The sequence below is a fragment of the Vitis riparia genome, chromosome 7, assembly GCF_004353265.1.
Source record: "Vitis riparia cultivar Riparia Gloire de Montpellier isolate 1030 chromosome 7, EGFV_Vit.rip_1.0, whole genome shotgun sequence".
Classification (NCBI taxonomy): domain Eukaryota; kingdom Viridiplantae; phylum Streptophyta; class Magnoliopsida; order Vitales; family Vitaceae; genus Vitis; species Vitis riparia.
In genome coordinates, this window is record NC_048437.1 from 17,642,426 (window position 1) to 17,647,581 (window position 5,156).

The following is a 5,156-nucleotide window of genomic DNA, read 5'->3' on the forward strand; positions in this document are numbered from 1 at the left end:
GAAAGTGAAAAGGATTTTGCAATGAATTTGTATCATGTATGTATATATGATGAATTGTTCTACATGAATTGACAAGCACAAATCCTTGAGCCTCTACCTTGTACCCAAAAGATATCCCAAAAATGCAAACATAAAGAATGAATCTTAATTTTTAGAATTATGTGCCAACCAATCATGTTGTGATTTCACTTATTAATCTCCAAATCAAATTAAAAAAACCTTTAATTAATTTTCTAATCCTTGAAAGAGCAGTGAAAGAAGAAATAGATCTTGTAATGGATTCTTAATGAACTAAGTCCAAATGATTAAAAATAAAATAAAAATGAACTAGAAATTTAAAGAAAAAAATGGAAAGAATTCATTCATTGTTGTAATAGGTAAAAAAAAAAAAAAAACTTATAGAGGCACCTAATAGAAAAGGGGATGCAACCAAATAACACAAGATAGATATAGAGCATGCCAAGTAGAAAAGGACCACAAACTGTACCTACTATCTAATAGTCAATAAAATCTAAGGAGAACCAACATGAAAATCCAAAGAGACTGAAGACCAACAAACAGAATGTTTAAAAGGTACTTTTCATAATCACTCTTTCTAATGCACCAAATCACACATAAATGAGCAACCCTCCACAAGCTCCTTAGGTTCTTCCGTACAAGTCTCCTATTCATTTCCAACATTCCTTCAAAGACACTGGAATTACCTGATAAATCCCAAACAGAAAAAATAACAAACTCCACAAACTGGGGGGACAAAGAACTTAGAAAACTGTTCAGCTCCATTAATTATGAGGGAAAGTCGGGCAAAGAATCAGATAGAGGTGGTATTAGTTTTGATTTCAGTTTCTCAAAGAAGTTACATATTCTATCTTGGGATTTGAGAGGAATGCATGATCTAGACAAAAGGAAGGTAATCAAATCTTTTGTTTTCAGGAAACCAAACTAATCAAGGTTGTGAGAAGCTTAGAGGTGGAAAGGAACCTGGAGTGGGCCTCTTTGGATGACAGGGGGATAGAGGAAGAGGTCTTGTTAATGTGGGACTCTAGGGTCTTGGAACAGTTAAGCATGGAATAGGTTCCTTTTCCATTTTTGTTTGTGTCAAAAATTGTGTAGATGGTTTTACCTGGGTGTTTTCAGGGATCTATGGCCCCTTTAAGGGAATGGAAAGAAGAGACCTCGATTAGAGGGCTATGAAATGAGCCTTGGTGCAAAGGAGATGGCTTCAATGTGGTCCACTTTCCAATTAAAAAAAGAAGGAATTGTAGTCGGATGTCTTCAACGATAAGGGAGTTCTCTGGTTTCATAGATGAGTTTGATGTGGATCCACCTTTAAAAGGTGGCGCTTTCACTTGGTGTGGGAGGCAAGAAAGCTCTTTGAAGGCTCGGTTAGACCACTTTCTATCCTCTAACAATTGGGAGGAGCATTTTTTTAGGTGAAGGTGGCAACTATTGTCAAGGCCAGTTTTTTACCATTCTCCTATTTTATTGGTGTATGGAGGAGAAAGGAAAGGAAAACTCCATTCTGCTTTGAAAATATATAGCTGACGGTGGAAGGATTTGGGGATTTGATTAAGGAGTGGAAGCAAGAGTATGAGTTCAGGGGCAATACAAGTGTTGTTCTTTTCAACAAGATGCAGGCCTTAAGAAAGGACCTAAATAAATGGAATAGAAAGGTGTTCGGAAATGTTTCAACTAAGAAAGAAGCTACTTTGTAGATGATAAATAGTTAGGACAATATTGAAAGTGGTCAAATCCCTCTCAGAAAAGGATAGGAGGAGTCAGAGGCTTGCTATGGATGAATATGACCACCTAACCATTAGAGAAGAAATCTCTTGGAGGTAGAAATCAAGGACTATGTAGTTAAAGGTAGGTTAAGAACAAAAATATTCTTGTATCACATGGCTAATGCTTGTTGGGGTAGCAATCTGATCAGTAGTCTTAAAGTTAATGGGATTAGGATGGAAGACGAGGAGGAACTCAAGGGTGGTATTACTACTATTAAGTTAATGTTTAAACATTCTCAAGAAAATAGACTTGATCTAGCAGCAAATCTCTTCAAAGGCATTGAAGCTTTAGATAAAGATCTTATAGAGGGGCTTTTCTTGGAGGATGAGGTGTTGTTTGCCCTCTCTAATTTAGACGGTGATAAAGCACTAGCACTAGATGGCTTTTCATTAGTCTTTAGAAATTTTTGTTGGGCCACAGTGGGTAGGAAGGTGATGCAATTTTTTGAGGAATTTTACTTGATGGATTTCTTTGTTCACAACCTCAATGCTACATTTGAATCAAAGGTATGTGACTTTATTATCTAGATCTATGTTTTCAATGGTATTCTTATTGTTTTTGAATACCAGTTTATCCGTTGCGATATATTTAGAGAGCCTATGGTAGATTTGCATGCACCCTACATTATCCAAGGCATGGGAACAGAGTAATCCAGGGTTCTCAACATTTTCTCTATAAAGATTAGTCTTTATTTTCTCAAGCATCATACAAAAAAAATAAAAAATAGAGATGAGACAAACTTATAACCCTTTCCACAAACACTCAATAACACACCATTTTGAACTTTTTAAAAAGTACCAACCAAGAAACAAACCTAATAACAATGAAGTCTCAAACCTAATCACAAACATTCCCAAAACACCCACTAATAAAACCCATAAAAGAAAATCCATAAAACTCACCAATAGACCTAAATAGAGAAACAATTTGTATGGGAGTTCATGAGTTTGTTGGAGGTGACTTCCACAAGGTTTTAATAGCCCTAGCTTCCATGACGCTTCTTTGTCTTGGCTTCCATGAGCATTTTTCGGTGGTGGCTTCCATTAGCTAGTAGTGACCATGGGTGGGTTTGTTTAGAGAGAAAGAATGCAGTGGGAATGCTTTGGTCTTTAATATAATTAATGTTTTTATAACCAAATTGGTTATTAAACCGAAAAAATTACTGATTCACGGTTCAATGGTTGAACTACAATCAAACCAACGATTGAACTGTGATCAAATCAATGATGTCATGGATATATATTTTATATAGATATATTTAAGATGAAAATAGAATTATAATATTTAATTTTATTTATATGTCTATCTATTTTATTATTTTAAAATTTAAAAAATTATTATATTAATTCATTTATATTATTTTTTATATTTATAATTTAATAGTTATTATAAAACTAAATGTGATGTAAATATTTGCACTTGTTTATTGATTAATTTGAAAAACATATCAGTATTTGTATATATGTTTATTGCATAACAAAATTTCATATAGCTAAGGGATTCAACATTTGCTTTACCACTATGGAGGTCCATGGCTCAAATCCTCCCAACACAAAACCTCTTTTCTTTGTCTTTAATTTATATCAATCCCACATCAAAAATTTGTAGGTTGTTTGTGGTGTACAAATACACCTTTATTAGTTGAAATGACAGATGATGGGATGAGGTATAGGCTAAGTAAGATAGTTGGGCTTTATTGGGCCTGCCAGTAAGTGAAGATCCTAAGCATTTTGGTCTAAATTAATGCTTAACCGATTACTCAAAAACTGGACAGTTTGTTTGATCTAATGATTCAATTGTCGGTTCAAATGGTTCCGCACCAGTCCAAAGCAAAGGCGACCCAATTAAGTGAACCGAAGCAAATGGTCATGGATCGATGGTTCGACCCATCTGATCTAGTTCTAAAAACATTAAATATAATATGTTGTCTTGTTTGGAAATGACCTAATAAATGGGTTATGCTTGTGCTTTGAAAATTTATTAAGTTATTAATGGGTTAATTGTTAATTTTAAAGGTTTAGAAATTTTATATATTATATTGGAAGTTAATACTTAATTTTTATTTTAGAAATGTTAATTTAATTTTGGAAGTGTTAACTTATAAAAAAATTTAAAGAAATTTAGAATTTAAAAATTAAGTTTTTGAATTTTAAATTAATCAAATATAAAAAATATGAGCTTTAAAAATATATTAAATATAAAAATCTTTCTAAAATGGAACCCAAAAAAAAAAGTTCATATATTATGTATATAGAGTTTATTACACTTCATTCTCCTAACTTATAATGTGTTTTGTACATTACTTTCTACAGTTTAAAATTGAGCAATGCACCCTCTACAATTTATAATTACATGTGATATGTATTTTTGGAGTGAAAGTGTTGCCTTAATTGAATGGAAGGCGCATGTGCTCTCCACGTGAAATAGGAAAAGTTCGGTTCTCATTTTGCTAATATTTCCATATTAACACATGAAAACACACTTTTTCGTAATTACTTTGTCATAAAAATATGCTTATAATGTTGGGATTGAAATAGTGCAAAGCCCCTTAACAAAAGCAAAAAATGATGCAAAATTGATGACAAGGGGACAAAGGGGGATGAAGTCTATCTTTCAAATACTTGATGAAAATTAAGCATTCTCTTGGTCTCAATGGATGAAGTTCGCTCTTTCAATGGACAAAATCCTCATTGATGAAGGAATGTTTTTCAATACGTTAAAGAACAAATTTTGAGGACGGAGAAAAAGTAAATATGGAAAAAAACAAAACAAAAGGAGGCCTTAGTTTAAGAACAAATAACGAAAAATAATCCATTATTTATTGATTATCTTCTTGCTTCACTCCATAACTAACTTTATTGTCGAAAAAGGGTTGTCCTACTCAACTTATCCCTTTTCATTTTTTTGTCTTTTTAAATCGTAAGAGGAAAAGTACCTCAATTTGACCCTGGCTTGAAAGAGGGCATAACATCAAATATGAAAAATAATTTTAAAAACTTATATATGATACAAAAATTTTCAACAATATTCTCCATATTTTTAATAATTAGTTGAAACAATGTACCAAAAATAAATTAAAATATCTAAAAATTTATTATAAAAAACAGCCTATTTTCGTAACAAATTCTGAAAAAATTATTTTATAATTTTTTTTTGTTAAAATTGTTTTTAGTTATGAAAAAAGAAAAAAATAGTGGGTTCCTAAAAAGGGCAAGTTTTTCTTGACTTCACTTCACTCAATTTTTTTAATTTCTAAACTTAAAAAAGGCAGGCAAAAACAATGTTGAAAGGGACTCGAAAAACCAAAGCATTTTCCACAAGTATATACTTGGATACTGTGGGGGAGACCACGAAGAAGAGCCACATGGCGG